This window comes from Haemorhous mexicanus, chromosome 4 (assembly GCF_027477595.1).
Source record: "Haemorhous mexicanus isolate bHaeMex1 chromosome 4, bHaeMex1.pri, whole genome shotgun sequence".
NCBI lineage: Eukaryota > Metazoa > Chordata > Aves > Passeriformes > Fringillidae > Haemorhous > Haemorhous mexicanus.
This window is the reverse complement of record NC_082344.1, coordinates 26,658,802-26,678,561: the sequence shown is the minus strand read 5'-3', so window position 1 is coordinate 26,678,561 and position 19,760 is coordinate 26,658,802.

Genomic DNA, 19,760 nt, shown 5'->3' with positions numbered 1-19,760 from the left:
TGACTGAAATAATTAGTTTTTCCAAGAAATCTCAGAAATGACTGGAGCCTCCCAGCTCATACCTGAACTCAGAGTTTCATATAAATGCTGTCCTCTGTTGCATTCTGATTTTTAATCCCCATTATCTACCCCATCTATTATTTTTAAGTGCATGCTACTGTCTTACTCAGGTTGTCAGCAGATCTTTATCCAGGGGCTGAACTCCTGAGGGAGATTTTATTCCCCTGTATTTCTGTTAATTGGGTCTCAGATATTTGTGGCAAGGTTTTGACAGCAGGGTGGGGAGGCTGCAGGTGTGTCCTGCAGGAAGGGGTCAGGGACTGTCCCCTGCTTGGCACAGGGACAATGCAATGGACACACCACACACAGAGCTGAGCCCATCAGCCAGGCTGGTACCTCTGTGGGAATATGCTTAGGGGGAAAAAAAATATGGACAAAAGAGGAGGAAATAAAAAGAATAAGAAACAGCAGAGAAGGAAGAGGTGCTCAAGGCACCAGGGCACATTTTTCCTTGGCAGCATATGGAGAATCCATGCCTGGATTCCAGAAGGAATGCAGCCAATGCAGAGTCCATGCTGAAGCAGCTTTTCCTTGACAGGAATTGCAAGCTGTGGAGAGCCCATGCTGGAGGGAGTTCCCTGGGGGACTGCAGCCCCTGGGGCAGCTGGAGTGGAGAATTGTGAGAAGGAAGGAGTGGAGGAAAAAAAAAAGCCAGTGTGTACTGACTGCAAATCCCATCCCCTTGTGCCACACTGGGATGGGTAGAGGAGTCTGGAATGACAGAGTGAAGTTGAGCCTGGGAAATGCAGGGAGGAAAAGTGTTTTAACATTTTCTTGTTTCTCAAAAGTGAAGTTAACTTTCCTTAAGATGAGTCTGCTTTGTTCATAGTGGTAATTGCTAAGTAACCTCCCTGTGTTAATCCTGATCTAAAAGCTTTGTCTTTGTTTCCTTCTCCTTTCCCTTCAAACAAAAATAAAGATTCAGGTAATGAAAATCAGTAGTTTTCTTGGTGTGGTTTAAAATGATGTACATTAAGAATGCTGAACCAGAGAATTGAGTTAATGAAAGACTGGTGCTCTTCAATTTAATTCTGTGCTCTTTCCTGCCCAAGCAGCTTCCATGCAGATGATTAGAGGGACTTTGCTTGTGCTCCCTGTACAAGGTTACTGGCAGATAGACTGTAGCTCAGGATATTGTTGGTAAAAGAAGCCAAAAATGGTCCCTCTGTTGTCTTAGGGTGTAGCTGTATGCCAATCTGTTAGGGCTCCTCTTTCTTCAGTCAAACAGGGATGAAAAGGCTTTCCAATATAAGAGAAGTTATTAGGCTGGACTCTAATATCCATGTGCAACATTCCATATTTTTATATTCAAGATGGTATAAAATACCATAAATATAAAATAGATACTATACAATAAAAAAATAAAGTTTTCTGCTAGACAAAATAAATATATTTTAATTCATGATTGGAGTAGTTCAGCATTTTTATACTTCCAAAATACTCAATGACCCTTTTTGTCAGGGGAAAAAAAACCAAACTCATTTAAGTTAAAGCACTTATGTCCCTCTGATTTGTATTTCCACCACTGCTTGTAATTCTGTTCATAGTTATGTGTGAATCACAAGCAAAATTTGCAGTTCTGCACATTTTACTGGTCCTACAGCATAGAATAAAAGTAGTTTCTGAACTCTCACAAAGTCTATAGCTGATAGCAAGTGTAATTGTGTGCCTTAATAGCCTTAAATTTGTTTGTCTGATGTGTACCCACTCCCTCTTGGCTCCAGAATAATCTGATGTTAATATAAATATTCTCTTTCATCATAAATGATTCAATAGAACAGCTTGTATTGGAGTGGTAGCAGATTAATGAAAGGGTAAACATGGGAATGACTGATTGATTTTAATCATCAAAATTCTATCTTTTATAGCAGAGTTACTCAGAACAAAGTTAAGTATTGCTTACTATTGTAATTATCTTGTGCACAGCAGTTTATTCTTTGTAAAAAAAGCCTGTTGTAGCATAAACAGATTTTACTAGATTGAGTAAAAACTTAGAACTTCTCTTCTGCTGCTAGTCAAATTCACAACAATTGGTTGAAGGTTATCTTTTCCTAGATATAAAAACTTTTCCCATGTACCCTTGCAATTTATAAAACAGTTGTGATTTAATTTTGCCCTGATGGGCCTTTTTTGACTCTTTAATCCAGATACATGGCTTTAAGGACAGCATTTTTCACTTCACTATCTCATGTCAATTCCACAGTTGTTTCCTTATCTTCTTAAGCCATATGATATCTTTATACCTGCTTGATCTAAAGCTCTTTGATTTTAAAAAATAGGCTGTGTTTTGACCGCATAGGAAAGGTTTTTTCCCAAAAAGCAAAATGCACGCTAACTCAGGTTAATGTAATTTGTTGCAATTGCCTGAAGAAGTTCTGCAGATGTAAAATCCCTGTAGCTGTGTAAGCTGAAAAGAATATGCTATGAATTAGGCAATCAATCACCAGTTACAGGTCACAAAAAAAACCCCATTACAGTGTTCTATTCTAAGAGAAATCTTTCCTATTATTAAACATACCATACTGTACTAATTTAGGGAAATGTGGAGCTGGTATAAGATTCATACCAGAAGTAATTTAAACAACCAACATTTCTCTAAAACGGCGCTTAACAAAAATTGATTGTACTTTTCTCATGAGAGGAAACATTCTTATGAGGAGAAAGAAACACCTCTGAGAAGAAAATTATGGTTTTAGTAAATTCAAGAAGCAGGGATGATAACAACATTTCAGGAATGTCTTAATGTGCCCATACTTTGACAGTGTGCGAGACAGATACTGGTTGGAAAATGTGAAATCATTTTGGATTAATTTATTCTACCTGCACTGCACCACTTTGTCCCTATAAATTACCTCACAAAATACAGCTTGGAATGGCAGGACTTTGTAATATCATGTAGCCATGAGGTGTTTAGAAAAATCATCCTTTTATGTGATGTTCAGATACAAAGATCTATTGTTAATTTATATTCCTCAATTTTTATTCTGACAAAACAAGTAGTGTCCATGGTAGAAGGACTGCCATGTGTCACAAGTTTGGGTCTAGTTTTCTCCAAAGTAAAACAGATTCCTATGAGCTCTATGTAGTCTTTGATACAAATCTTGCATGGGCAAAAATTTCCAATTAGAATTGCATAGTATGTTTCTGTCTGTGCTACAGGCAACATAATTTCAGTGTTTTGGACTACACACAGCCTTAGAACTTTCCACTGAACCTTGGCTTTGCAGGAATTTTCAAACAGGGGAGTCAAACTACAAACTGAAAAACTGTAATAAGTAAAAATTCAGTTGTGGTTTTGTGGTTATATCTGTAAATATTGAAATAAAAAAGGGTTTACTTGGTAACACATTTAAAGCCTTTTGGGTGTTGTGGATGTGGCTATTGCCTGTGGCAAAGGTGTGATCTGCTTTAGAGAATGACACGGTCACAGAAAATGCTTTTGCTCAAGTGAGTATGAATTTTACTTTCATACAAGCTTTTACTCATGTGAGTATGAATTTTATTCGCTCTACTGGCCAGCTTGTCTCTCAAACCGACTTAGCAGTGGCATGTACACGGGAGGGCAAGTGGTTGAATGATTCTCTAAAACAAATTTATATAAAACACTATTTTTTTGCCAATACCTTTAACAGTGATTGTTCATTCAGCCCAATCATTGCCTTGTGGTGGTGTCCTAATGATGAATCCCTATAGTATTGAAAATGAAAGCTGTAAAAAAAAGTATATTTGGTATATATCAGGACAGCAGTATTTGGATCTTCATCTCTCCAATGTTTGCCTTCTGAAAAGCAAGATTTTCAAACTCCTGATTTGGCTGATAATCCAAGAGCTTTAGAAATATGTCTTTGAAAAGAAAGTAAAGAGACAAAAAGTGTGTGAGAATTTGGAAGGGTTTTTTTTTTCCCCCAAATGAGCAGCATGGTTTTAAGAATTGTTTGTACTTAATGAAAAAGGAGAACTAACCAATGAGTGGAGAGCTGGGTACTGACTCAGTAAAACATGCCTACACTTTCATTGCACAAATGTATATTTTTCCTGTTTTGTAAAATTGATGATTTTAAAGGCAGAACCAATCAGTTTTGACACTTCTTGTCATTTAAAGTAAAACATATTTTACTCAGTGGTGTGAAATCTAGACTATTCTGTGATGTTTAAAGGACAACTTATAATTATGAGGCTGTGTAATGCTAGAGAAGAAATGACAAAAGTATGGTGATGAATCAGACATGATACTTGCTCTTTCTGAAATTACACATTCTTAGACTTCTGGAAGATTTCTTGCTTTTATGTTTTCGTTGCATACTCTTTTTTTTTTCTTTGTCACAACTTCCATTCTACTTCAAAATTATGATACTTTTAAAATATATTCTTCCCCGCTTGCGTCAGGTGTCATAGAATTTTATAACAGTTTATAAATCATCTTCTACTGAAGGGAAGCATTTAAAAACATGATTAATTTTAAGCATTTTAACATTCTATTGCCATGTTTATGTTGCTGAGAGCAAATTATCTTCTGTCTATACTCAAAGATGAATAGTCTATTTTTTTTAAGATATATAAACTTCTTTTAAGACAATCATGCTCATTCACCATTGTTGTTATTTTAATATTTAGATCTAAATTGATTCAAATATGGAACACAAAAACACAGTTTAACAGGCCAAAATATGGGTATGTGTTAGCACTTCTCATTTATAGATTATTCTTTATTATGTTATTTTGTGGAGGGAGGGAGGGATACACAAAGGATGAGCAATTATATTTCAGAATGCTATTTCACCCTGTCATTATTAGTGTGCATATACAAGAAGAAATTATGAAAAGATTATTGTTCTTTTGAAATGCCAATGGAGCAAATACCACCAAATGTGCTTTAAACAATATATGCAAAATTGCTTTGTGCTATATTGAAATGTTCCTTAAATCTCCTTTTTAATTCAGCATATCTACTTCAGCCATGATACTTGTTTTTTCTTAAAAAAACTCCTAAAATCATGTGATCTCCTACATTACACATTCTTATATAATTATGAAAATATGTAACATTCTATATGTTGATAACCTTTGAGGATGCCATCTGTGTTATTTCTCATTTTCAGCTCAGTATTGAAAATTACAGGAAAGAGTGTTGAAGTTTTAGGATTTGTGTTTCAGGGCCTTGCTCAGTAAACAGCATCTGCATTGCAGTAGTTATGCTCATCTGGGATTACACATGAGACCATGCTGGGAGAGGAAAATTATTTTTGTTAGAACAGTGGGTATAAAGTAGGTACATGCATGAGCAGATATGAGAGAGGGAACAAAGGTTTCTGGGAGCTTGACTGCTTCTTCAGGTGATTTAAGTAATATTTTTCCAGGGTGGTCACATTGGGAAGGACTTTTGTACCTATAAAATCTCCTCACTTCTCCAGTGAAAGGGGCACTTGGTGTGAGTTTTGTGGCCACAAAAGGTTGCTGAGCCAATTGAGCTCATGGGATGTTGAAATGAACAGGATTAATTGTAAAGCCAAGCACAAGGAAGTCCTGGGGCCAGGACTTCAGAATATGTATGTGAATGCTTGTCAATACTCTACTTCTAACTTTCATCAGTCACAATATTTTTTTTGTGAATGAAGTTGCCTTATGAAGCAGGGTCACATTGTTCCTGGTTGTGTCAGGGGTGTGCTTGCATCTATTTGATGAGGATGAATTAGATAATTCCAGTCTAGTTTAGAACTGGAGATAACTTGTAGGAAGAGAATGGATTTGGGACTATTTAATGCATAACATACACCTTTGTCCATGGCAGCATGTGAGCTTATTCTCTCTGTGCCCATTTTGGAACTGTTTAGAAGGGACAGCTCTCTTCACAATGCTTTCAGCAAACTAAAAATTAATCCAGTTACTGAAATCTACCATGGTAAAGAAGAAAGTCTCTGTAAAGTAGGAACTATAAAAAGAAGTTGGCAGGTTTAATCCCCTCTGAAGTTATAATCTTGCAAACTGCTGGTAGGCTGCCATTAAGCTGTTCATAGTCTGCAGGACTTAGAGAGTATTTAATTAAAAATAGTCTTTTATGGCCACCAGTTCACCAGGACAGTGTACTGCTGGTTCTGCCCTTTCCCTGCTCTTTCCATTTCCATGCACCTGAAATGCCCTGAGATTGGTTAACATAATTTGCTTGAATCAGAAAAGAAGTGAAATCAATTCTTCAGGAAGTGTTTAAAGATGTGCCTCTGTGAAGTTATTTTTGTTCCAATGACAGGAATAAACTTTATTATTTATGTGTCTAAATGTCTGTCAAGTATGCATAACACAGTATGAGAATCTATTAGTTGTCTGAAGGTATTTATTTACATATTTTTGTGTTTTAGAAGTACCTGATGCTTTAGGACATAATCATATTTCTGGGAGGTAGGGAACATGCCTCTCACTCATCTTTTATAGTATTCTTCATGATTCCTTTTCTTTGAAAACAAAAAAAAAATTTCAAGCTCAAATCCATCCTCTCTGTCCTGATAGTCTAGAAGTTAGAGGAAATGGAAAAAAGTTGAAGAATTAATAGTGACTTTTTATATATGTTTTAGATAGTAAAATTAATAAACACTAAAATAATTTACAAGCTATTTTCATATCACTTTACTTTTAGAAGGCCCTATAAACTGAATCATAAAATCCACTTTGTGTATTGTCCCCTAAAAATAAATACCTTGCATGATATTCATATTTTATTAACACACAATTTTATATTTTTATCAGCACTAAAACTTTATATTATTGTAATCAAGTGTTGCATCTCTCAGTGCTGGACATCTGCCTGCCGAGAACTGTGAAATGAACATCCAAATGATCGAACTGTAAGGGGTGGGGTTGGATTGGTCACAATCAAATGTGCACATCAGTCCTAAAAGAGCTTTTCTTTAACACTAAGATCTTTTCCAGAAAGAGCAAACTCAAAATCCAGATAATTGAAGTTGGGATCACCTCTGGTCAGAAATGTCTTGAAGCTTTGTTTTCTCTTTTTGAGAAATTCTTTTGTAAGATTTCTGGCATCTTTATCTTAGAATTACTTTAGTTAGAAATCTCAACAAGGTTAGTTAGGAAAGTGAATGATGTAGCAACAAATATAATTAGTGTTTGAAAGTACTGTCAATACTTTTTTTTAAGGCAGTGGAAAAAAAACATTCAAGTGGATATCACTTTCTGAAGCTAGCAAAGCTCTATTTAATTAGGTAACAGTAGAAACAGAAGTGCCCTGTAGAATATTCTCTGAATTACTAGCATAGTTAAAGTCCATGAAAACGTAAAACATAGATCTGCAGAATTCTGATTTTAACATGCTTCTTGATTTAATCAGGCACTCTAAATCCTGCGGCAGATAAATGAGGGACTAAAAAAGTCAAAAGAAATTATCAGAAGGCCGGCAAAGGATGACTAAGAGTTTTAAAGCAGCAGGAGAGAAGTTTCTCCAGTGAGGAAATATTTTGGATGTGTAGACTGGCTTAATGTGAGTCTCAGTCTTAGAGAGACAGAGGAGAAAACAAAGGGTGATAGTGATGAGCTAATACTGGAGGAAGAGACACAAAAAGAAGTCAGGAAAAAAATTTGACTTGATTTACTGAAAACCAGGAACAAAATGAGGGATGAAAAAACCAAACAAAAAGTTATGTGGTTTAAATAGCAGTTTTATATTTAAGCACGAATGGGAAAGACGCGTTTAAGAATAATGATATTCTCTACAATTAAGTGGAATCTAAGGGATTGTTCAAAATTTTTTTTCTTTTTTTTTTTTTTTTCCGTTTGGGATTTCAGCTTTTTTACTGATGGGGAACTAGAATATCAAGCACTGGTTTGGGTGTTTTTTGTTTTTATATGGGAAGATTTTAACTATTCTGAGTGCGAAATATGCAAAATGAGATTAAGTATGGTTCTGAAAAGACTAAGCCTTTTTAGCATTGTTACTAAATTTTTTTTCAAATTAGTAATATCCTTTTTGTATTAGAAATAGCTGTTTAGTAACTTGAACTTTTTTACATTATCAAGTTGTGAATGTGAGTAAAAAGCTGAAGTACTATATCCAGAGAGAACAGTAAATATATGGCATTTTGAGTGATTTAGTAACTGGTTTTCTTCTAGCTCTGCTCTCTCTGTAAACATATCTTGCCCAAGCAGTTAAGTGGCTTCTATTCAAAAGCTAAAACATTTAAAATACGTTGTCAGAATTATAGCCTTCATACTGAATAAGTAATAGAACCACTTTGGAGTTGTACTAAAACTAGAGCATACCACGTGCCCCAGTTAATGGGAGAGCCAAGACTTGGTGAGTTATTGTGTGCAATTCCGGGTTGCTGACCAGAATTGTGAATTTAGACTGTAGATCCATAATACAGAGATCCAGCTCAATCTTTTCTATGACATCTCTGTCTTGAAATAGGTTATGGGTGTTTGCATTTCTTCAAGTGGCCTGTCATGCTGTGAAAAGGAATAAGTTTCCTACAGTGCACAGTAACAAGTCTCCCATTTTTTGCCTCTGTTTAAGCATTTTCTTAGTGTATATTGAATTTGCAGTCTATTTCCTGTTTTTACAGAACAATTTATTTATTGAAAAACACACAGCACAACACTTTGGCCTAAGATGAGAAAACATCCACAACCTATTAACCAAATTAAATTAAGTGAATGAATGTATAATTATGAAAGTACTGGTTTGAAAAGCACCAATTATAATGCATGTTTCAACCTCAATACACAGTGTAAATGTTTGCTCATTTTTATAAACATTTTATTTAATTTGTGTATACTTTCTACCAATTTAGTAGTAAGGACTGAAATTTCAAGGGTGATCATTAAGAGAAAAGGAGGCACAGTGGCTAAAAATTTGCTTTTAGGCAACTAATTTGTTGGTAGCTGAAATGGACAGAAGATAAAGGATAGTTGAGGTGACATACCCTAGGTATGGCATGTTATGCTGCTCTTGGACTTGTTTCTGGAATGTACAAAGGAGGAGTGCTTTTTCTCTCTGGTCCAGAGAGATTTGTTGATTTGTTGTAGTAAATTGGGGAACTCGGAAAAGAGAGAGCCTGCTAAGGAAAAGCAGTCATCTGATTTCCTGTGAAGGTCACAAGTGCAAAGAAACTAGAGGTGCTAAATGAAATACCTGCTACTTAAATGAAACAAAGTTGGAGATGGGCAGGATTTTAGGCCGACAGATGAGGAAAATTTGCTTGGAGATGTCAGTTCACACAGAAAATTTTAATACAAATGTCTCCGGCTGAAGCAGCTGCTGGTAGAGCTAGAATGGAAAAGAACTCCCTAACTGAAGGGTGACCCTGAGGCTGGCACAGGGTAAATACAGCACTAAACTGACCTACATCACAAGATGTGCTGAAGTGGTCTAAGGGTTTACCACCAAAGCATGGAGCAGGGACTGAAAAGCAGCAGCTTCATCAGACAAAAGACAGAGCATTCCTTTCAGGCATTTTCCTTGGTTTTCCTTCCCTCTGTTTCTGAAAAGACGAGGTTCCAGGAAAGAAATATCTCCAATTCAGGCTGAATTATGTGTGTAGGTCACCTATTTTCTTCTTTTTTCTGCTCTCCTTAGCTATCACTTTTCACTTGAGAGCACGTACCCCAGCTGGCTGGTGTGCTGTGCCTCGGGGAGTGTTCTGGGCTCTCAGCCGCGTGCTCTGCCGTCACAGGAGCGCACGGTTCGACTTCATCATCTACTCTACCTCCCTTATTGTGTATTAGAACTATATCCCTGCCTGCTTCAAGGGAAGCAGTCCCATTTAAACCTTTAAACTGGCTGTTGGAAGTTAATAATTTTGTTAGGTAGGGTTAATAAAAATTTCCATTGTCTAGCATTTATGACAGTGGTAATTTCTTGAGCCTACAGTGCGTTGAAAACACATGGTGTATAAAAACTGAAACAATACTAAAGCCAAGTGCAATGGAGGTTTTCTGCTTACTAAGGTGTTTAGCTATAGGAAATTTTTGCATGATTTCATGTGGGATTTTAAAATTCATTTTATGAGATAAATTACTCCATTAACTTTACAATAGGTAGCTATTATTTTATGCTCATCTAATGCTGTGATGCCATATGGCAGTGGAGATCTGTATGCCTCTAAATGCTTTACATTTATTTTTGTCATTTTGTAGTAAATTGTATTTCTGGAAAGAAGTGCTTTTTATGTAGCTACTATGATGGTATTTAGATATTGCCATTACTTTCCAAAGTTGGTTTTTGAAAAATCTGTGCTCAATATTTTTTGGGAAATTGAGTGTGTTGACCCTGCAATGCAAAGATTGCCTGTTCTCCCAGGCAGCCAGTGTTCCAAGAACAAAGAATGTTCTTAGGGCTATTGGTGGCTCAATTTTTTTTATATGTTAACTTTAGGAGAGAAATTATAGAAGGTTGCTTCTTATTTTGTCTTCCTTCTTATAATAGGATCTTCAGTGATGATCCTCTGCAAAAATGCAGTTTTTATATGCATTAAGGATTAAAAAAGACAAGCTCTGGATTTGAGTATTTCTATGAAACTCATTCATGTTCAAGGTCTTTTTCAGTTTAAATTTTTATTTAAGACAAATTTTGTCTTACAAAGTTTACTTATGAGGTGTAGAAGTTAACTTGTCAGATTTGGAATGTGACTTTTTTTTTTTTACTTGAAGGGGTAATCCTTATTGAAACATGGGGTTTTTTTAACCTTCTGTATTATTTTAGTAACAAATACACTTTATTGTGGCTGACACATTCCATCAAGTGTCCCCAAGGACCCTGACTATCTTTTACGTTGCAGCCCTCAGGAAATTACCCTACTGTCTTGATGGCCAGCCATGAATGCCAGCTTTATGAGTCTCATATATACCTGCTGTTTAAAGGGTAACTTTAGTAGCATAAAATATTTTGTGCCATGCTGATTAATTGAAAGATAGCAACTGATGGAATCACTGCACTGAAGTCAGAAATTCCACACCTTCTGTATTGCCTGGCAAAAAATTCTTAAGAACTAGTGGGATACAGCAGCTTTCCACTGGCCAATTATTCTTGCATGTACAAAAAATTGGATGGATTTTTGGATAAAATTAGAATTTATTTTGGTGGTTGTGATCTAATTAGGTATAAGAGAAAATTTAAAAAAAGCAATCTTCATTATTGTAATAATAAGGACACTAAAAACCCCCACCCCATGCTTTATGCTCATATCAGTGATCATGAGTGTGGCAATTGTTAGCTTTAAACCATCTTTTTTCCCATGCCAATCTGGGAAGCCAAGTCCTGGCAGCATGGACTCATTGAGGGTGATAAGGAAGAAATGTTCATTACTGGCTATGGTAGCTGTGAACATTTGGGTTATTCTGTACAAATGGACTGTGATAAAAAATTAATAACTAATTATATCACCTTTTAAAAGTGTTTTTAAACTGTTCAGGCATGATGTTTTTATTTTGGGACAATACTCACCTTGAGATCTGATTTTGCTCTCTATGTCTTTATAAAGAACCTTTTGATCTGAATATCAGAACATGAAGAGGAAGTACATGAAAAATAATGATCAATTTCTGTACTTAAACACATGCTAGTCATTCTGAAAAAAATCTGCTTCAACATAATAGCACTGAGATTTTGGCATATGACTCTTGCATCCAGCTGTTTAAGTTCCTCACATCTTGCTGTTTAGGAAGTCAATTTATTCTTTACAGAACTTAGGTTGTACAGATAAATTTGAGACTATCATGAAATAAGACATAGTAATCAATTTCAACTCAGCAGTCGCCTGCTATTAATTGCCATTTACACACATTTAAATGCAAAGCTCATGATAGCATTGATTCATAAAATGTTAAAGATATTTTTAATATGGAGGAAAGTTTTGAACTCTGTATGTGGCAGTAAGAATTTGCATTCCTGCTCAGGTAGGCATCTCACAGTCCTTTAAAGATTTTCCCTAAACACAGGCTCATTATTGTGTGATTGAAATCTGACTGAGAAGATATTTCTGGATTTGTAGCCCATGTGTATATTTAATACAAAATATAGGACAATAAGTTGTAATAAAAGAAGGTAATTTGACCAAGACATGATATTTAATGTGTTTTCACTTATGTTTATCCTTTGATAATGTTAGCTGATAATAATAATGATAGCTTTTGTGGCTTTTTGAGTTCTTGTTTTGTGCTGCCATCATCCACAGAAAGGCCATCCAGTTCCTACCTGCATGATCTCATATTTGGGGTGTCACTGAGACCTAGTCATGTATTTCTGCAGTTATCACCCATTCTGGAATTAGCACATGGAATACTTGTGCATTTTGTTAGCACAAAGAAAGAATTCCAGAAAATGTGATAAATGGAAAGCCTCGACTCTTTAATTGCTAACAGGTAATTATCAAGGTAAGGCATGAACTATATAAATATTTATCTATGATCCCATACAGATAATTAACTAGTGTTGCCAAGATAAAAGCATTTTAGGATAAGGTCTTTGCAGACAAGACAGTCTGAGAGAAGTTTTTACCTCTTTGCAATAATTGGTCCAAGGATAAGTGCAAATGCAGCTGAATGCAGGTAAATTATTTTGATCAAAGAAGCAAAGTTCTAGCACTTGGATCTTTCTGGCATTTACATATTGACATTTATTGCCACTCGACAGCAGACCAGTATAGAGCTAGGATTCTATATATTCTATTCTATAGAACCAATTTATGGTACAACTAATATTTACTGTAGTTACTTCACTTTGAATAAGTAGAATTTTTCAGTTTGCTTTTAGTGAGACCTAACAAAACTTTTCCTCCTTTTTTTTTTTCTCCTTTTTTCTCTTGACTGTCTTTTCCCTTGATTGTAGCACGTGCTCTAAGAAGATATGTGATGTTACCTCTTTCTAAAATCTTTAATTATCTCCTTCAACCACAAGAGCATGACTTCAAAGGTTTCTCTTTTAGAGTTTAAATAGGGTTTGAAGAAAAAACAAGGAAAATTTTCAAAAGCAAATCCTTGGTGAAATATTCATTAATATGAAAGATCCAAGTTCCTGTGGAATGCTTTCTGCCTCTTGTTGGTATCACTTCCAAGCCTGCTGCATTCCTCCCCAGCCCCTGTGTGAACATGGGACCACCAGGGTGAGTGTTTAGCTCAGGGCTGGGCTGAAGCTCCAGAGGTGAGTCTGTGTCAATGCCTCGAGGTTCCACAAAGCCAAGTGCAAGGTGCAGCCCCTGGGTGGGGTGATCCTGTTAAATCAAAAGAATTTATCCAAAAAACTCAGGTACAATATATGTTCCAGGTGATTGCACATAGCTTTTGAATTTAATAAATTCATTCAAATTATTTATTTATTTTTAGATAGAGGTATGTAGTGAGGGTAAATTGATGTATTTCTATTGTCTTCTGTAGATGCAAATCTTCTCAAGGCTCTTCTAAATTTTTTTTATGTTGTTTGCATGTTGCATGTTGAGGGAGATCTGTTACCTATTAATCCTTTCTTGTTTATACATGCTGCAATGAATTAAACAAGTAGGCCTAATCTTGAATTATTTTCAAAAATCTTCTAAACAATGGGTTGTCTAAAACTTACTGTAAAATGTATTTTTTATTATTTGAGTTTGGGGAGTTTGTCTTCATGAACTGCTTTGCAGCAAGGGCTTGCAGGGGCTTTATTGGTTTTATATCTGCTGTTACTTTTTAAAAATTCATTTTGGTAATTTGTAGCTTGAAGCCTCAGAAATGCCTTCCAATTTTGATATCTAAATATCAACAGACAACAGTGTCTTGAACAAATAAAGTTACATTCATGCTCAAATGGCTTTAAGAAGTTGAATTAAGCAAAGAGGCTTAATGAGGGATGATTATCAGTGATCAAAGGTGATGTCTAGACACTGGATGTCCCAGTGAAATTGTACAGCTTTTGTTAGGCTGAGCTCAGTTCCCTGACTACTGTTAGGACTAGAAAGTCACCATGGCTGCTCCTACCTAGTCACAATTCAAATCTGATGAAGGATTCACCATGCAAATTTATGGAGATTTTTTTTAATTACTGAAACAGATTTCATCAGATTAGGTGAACAATGCTGGGTGTTCAGCTATGTTTCTACCATGGAATAAGGAAATAAAGTGTTTGTTCTAGAGTCATTCTTTGGATGCTTTCATGCTCTGAAAATTATTTTAGCTGTCTGTTCTTTAGATATGTCCAGCCTCTGCCATCCTCTGCCAGTTTTTTAATGATCTTGGGGATCTTGGGCCTTCAAAACCCTTCCCATAAAAGCAGGGTTTCTCCTGAATCTGTTTTCTTCCCTTTGCAAGGGTTTTTTTTCTTTATAATGTGATATATATCAAGATCTGAAATAGCTCAGATGGATCTGTAGTGCCAACTGATTAGTCAATTTTTTTTTATATGCACAGGCCAATTTTGAAGCATCTCAAATTGGAATTTTTTGATGAGCCAAGGCGATATTTTGAATGTGCAGGTCAAAGAAAAGGGACTAAAATGTTGATCATTTATCTGACTTTGTAGATTAAAGGCTCTATAAAAGTAACTAATTCTAAATTATGTCAATAATGCTTTGAATGAAGTAAAAGGCAACTGTAGGTCTTCATAAGAGGATGAAATTTGCTATGTGGCTTTAAACTTTGTGTGATTCTAAAACCCTGGGTATTTTCAAAACTATTTTCACACTGCAGATGATCTGACAGTAGAGCAATAGCAGTGTATTTGGTGTGGTGATGCTTTGACTTGTCAGTCAGACTTTTTTGCATATATTAAATTGCTACAGCAGCACTTCCTTTTCCAATTAGAGGCCCAATATGGGCACTATCACTTAAGTACATGCACACAGAGATATTTGTAATAAAAATGTATCTGGGTTTCCTTTTTACCATTAAGTTCACTGAAAAAGAAATATTTTTTTCTTTATAAATACTTTCAAGAAGCACATAATTCTACAATTTATATATATATAAATACTCCTTTATTTACATGTATGTATGTATACATTAAGGATGTATCTAGTTTATATATAAACTTCTGTTCTACAAAGTTGCTATTGAAAAACCAGTTTTGTTTCTAAGTCATTAAAAGGCAAAGATAATTTTGAAACTTGTAAGTTCATGATAACAGTTTTAGATCTCTAGATATCAGAAGACAAGGCTTACTAGGTGTCTTTATCTTTTGTTTTAAAAACCACTCCTAAGTAGCTTTATTGCTCATTTTAAATGGAAATAGTTTATTTTATCACCAATGCATAAGGCTAAAAAAATTATAGTTTTGAGGAAAGCCTGACAGAACCTTAAATATAGCAGGAGCTAGCAGGTGTCACCATAAAAAATGAGTGATTGAGAAGAATGGCTATAAATAGATGAGCCATTTTAGTCATCTGCCTTTGAAAGCAGTTTAATAATTCCATGCTGAGTCCCCTTTCAACAAATTTAATGAAAATCAGCATGATGTTGTGGCAGTTCCTATTGGATTCTTTCACCATCTTCTTGTGTTTCATGGTGTGAGAGATTAAAATAGCATCTAATCAACTACATTAGCAGCTCTACATTCCTCATCTGAGGCAGAAATGCATACAATTCCTCCTCCTCTGGAGGGTGCCCCTGTGTTTCAGTTCATTGTCACCATGCCTAGGAACTGAGAATTGCTAAATAGCAATTTTGTGCCTTTATTCCCTATTCATTATGATTGTCAGTGTGGAGCTACTCTGAGGCATTCTGAGCAGGAAGTAATGATTTGATTTGCAGCCTGCTGTGAAAATTTATTGATTTGAATGGACTTTTCTGAAATTCTACTTCATGAGCAGGAGAAAAATAGATGCCTGTGTCAATGTTGTTGTCTATTGGTTTCCACAGATAAGAGACAAAGCAATATTTTAGACTTAGAAAACATTCTTAACCAAATATGAATCACTTAAAAGTACTTTTACTCTCTGTTTTTTTTTTTTTTTTGTCTTTGCATTTAGGACCAAGAATCCTAGATGAGTTTATTACAGTGCTTGAGGAGCTATGCAGTTTCAAGGGAGTTCAATATAGGGTCAGCTGCTCTAAAACGTAATTATTTTTACACTTTTTGGTTCCCAGTAAGCTTGCAGAATATAATAGAAAGAAGCATAAAGAATGGTGACTGCATTTTTTGGAAACTATTTTAGAGGTAGAGTTTGTGGTTTCTTTTGAAGCCTCAGTATATTTTTAGGCCACTGGGAGAGACTTCAATTCTTGGGCTCAAGGCAGAGTGTCTATATAGTGCTCTCCTATTCTCTGTCCTTTAAAGTTTGGGAACTCCTGTTGCTGGTTAAAAGAATAAAAATATTGGCTGTAGAGGAAGGTGATTTAGTTGATTATTTATACTATCTGTGTATGAAATACATAGACAATATCTTTTTAAATTAGATGTTCCTTCTCTAGCAAATAATGAAAATTTTAAACTAAACTGAAATTTCTGCACCTCAGACCTTGGCCAGGAGAGATGTCTGGAAGGAACACAGACTTCCAGACAACACAATATAGACAATTAAAAAAATAATTCAGTACTTCTTACTTCCTAAGCACAGGAAGTCCAGTTTCTTGTATTATTTATTTTACATTTCAGTGCATAATGCCTGCTCAGCAGTAGTTTGGTCATATATTCCAGCCAGTCTCAAAACTTCCCTGGTCCTTTGGTTTCTGATGCTGAGACTCTGATTTCTTAAAAATCCGGTCCTGTGCTTTCAGCCAGATCTCCAGAATGGTCTCAGGTGCTGTGTTAACTCTGCTCTGTTGATTTTGGGACTGAACTGGAGCAGATGTTTCATGGTGGTCTCTTGCAACAAATGGGTCTTTACAGAACCTTCAGCTGTAAAATTGATCCAGCCAGAGGTTTTCTTTACCAAAATATGTACAAAAACCCATTGATTTACTATATTTGCCTTACTTTTCTGAGTTGTATCAGTCTCCAGTTCCTTTTCTTCTCTGTCCCAGCACAGCCCTCTGACTTTCTCATCTGTGATGTAGTTACCACTAATTTTTGCAAGCATGAAGGACTATGGGAAAGATTGTGTGAAAGACTGGACATTTTAAATTTTAATCAGCTCATTAATTCTGCTTTACTGTCATAAAACATGGATTTTTGGGGAGGCTGATGCTACTTTGTAAAAGAAATATACTTTTTTTAGAGTGGGGATTCAGTGAAATAAATTCCTGTAAGTGGGTGGTCCAGTGCAGGATGTGCAAATGCATTTATGATAGTATCAATCCCTGAATGGCCACTGCTTCTACATGGTCTTCCTCTCACATCCAATCAAAATAGATTTGTTTGTAGAAAAAAATTGCCCCTAATTTCTTTGCCCCTTAGACACTAGAGAAAATTATTAATACTTCCTTATGAAACTCCCTGTTCATATATGCTGGTTGTCACATATTTGAGAAATACTTTCTCCATTAGTTCTTTTAAAATGAATGTGAAAATGTCTTGAACTAGGCAAAAAATGGTAAACTGTAAAATATTTCATGAAACTGAATCATGGTTTCAGTGAAGAAAATGATTTGAACTTGCAAGGAAAATAAACCAGCCTTTCCCCTCTCCCCAAGAATTGTAGAGGATAGGAAAGAGGACTGGGGGATAGCAAAGATTTTAAAAAGCAAAATGGAGCATACTCTAGCTGTCTTTGCTTTTTTCAGGATATGCAGATAGTTTTATTTCAAATATAGTCCAATTGAGGTTTTTTCCTTTGCTCAATTGGATTTTTTTTTTCCTCATTAAGAGTTTACATGTCCCTTGCTGAAATCAGGTGTATTTGGGAGTTCAGGTAAGGAGTTTGCTGGCATTAATATGGAATGGCTGTGTTTTCAGTGAACAGTGACCATGGGCTGGACAACTGATGTGATTTAATGGTTGCCAAGTATGAGCTGAACAAAACAAAAGAGCAAAGATGGTGATGCTGGTAACCAATTTTATTGGCAGTTGTAATTATCAATGGTCCTTTGTACTAGGGGAGTGGTGAAACTTCTACTGACTTCAGAAGGCAGTAAGGAGTTTATTTTTTTAACAAAACCATCAGCCTTTCTGAGGATTTTATATTTCTTTCTAATAAAAGTAAAAGTGTATTTATTTCACCATATAAATAGCTTTGAAATATTGCAGGTGCAGGTTTACTCTCAAGTGGAGGTTTCTATAGCCCAGTTTCAGAGGGAGGCTGCCAAGGACTCACTGCAGCCCCTCAGTCCCATCACCCTTCACTACTTGGGATAGGGACACTGTGGAGCACATGGGAGTGAAGGAGGGAAGGTGAGCCTGGGATAAAAAGGGAGTAGAGGAAATAATTGCTGTAATTTGGTCTTTGTTTCTCACTACCAAAGTCTATTTTGATGGGCAATACATTAAATTTTCCACATAACAAGTCTGCTTTGCTTGTGGCAGTAATTGGCAGATGATCTCTCCCTGACTTTATCTCAACCTATGAGTTTCTTCTTTTTTTTTTTTCTTTTTCTTTTTTCCCCATCTTATTTCTCCCTCTATCCTGTGGAGGAGGGGGGGAAGTGAGAACAGGTGGGAGGGTGTCTGGCAGCTGGCCAACATCAGCCCTCCACACAAAATCATTACTTGAAGGTAATCCTTAACCCACAGAGTGCTTCATTCTGTCTTTAAACTTAAGATGAATTCATCAAATAACCACACCTTAAAATACTGTATTAGCACTTCTTCCAGAGTCTTTTTTATAGTGTTGAGAAACCTGCTAACTAGTTGCTGGTGTCTCTAACACTTTTTGAAAGTCAAAATTCTGAATTTTGACTAGTTCTGCTCCTGTATGTCTCAAAACTGTATTTTAAAACCTGTTGAAGTCAACAGAAGTCATTGCATTGGTTTGAGTCATTTTTATGTCAGTGTCAGAGATATTTACTTGGTGTTGCATAAGAAACTTTCACAAGTACTTTTTAAAGCACATTATTTACTACGATTCCCTGGATAATTACTTTATATTTATTAAAAATTTTTGGCTTTTGGATCAATATCATAGTGAAGTTATGGAATGAATAATTATTAATTCTCAATAATTATTCATTATTGAGAAATAATGAATGCATTTATTATTAATAGTAATTGCTTTGGCCTAAGACATTTCATTATGGCCTTTTAAATTTTTACAGAAATTTATGGGCTTTTTTTCTTGGAAACTGAAATTAGCAACCAAGGTGTTTCAGTATCTCAAACCTGCTGATATTGGTACATTTATATTTTGTTATACACCCACAAACCAGTTAGATTTCCTTTTACCTGAACCTGCATCTAAATCCTGATTTTTGACTGATTACTAAATCACTTTGTAATATGTCTTGCCTAAGGAACAGGAGGAAAAGTGTGTATAATACTATGAAATACTCTTCAGTTTAAAAGCTCACAGTGCAAGTGAGTGATTGTTTTAGTTTTCTTATTTGGTTTGCTGCAAAAGAAAGGAATAATTTAGGAGTTAACACGATGTACTATCAATACAAGAAAAAAAAAATCTTTGCACTTAGGTAACTAAAAAAGGATAAAGTATGATAAAAACTACTTTTTTTGCGATAGGTAATTTAAAAATAGGGTTATATGTTTGAATAGAAATGTCAGTATTTCAATGAAGCCCTAACATTTGAATAAAAGTACATGCTGAGCTGTAACACATAGAATTGTTTTTTTAGGACCATGCTAAGGGAAATAATAAATTTTTTTGTTATTTTCTTGCATGAAAACAATCGAGTTCTCCTAATAAGTT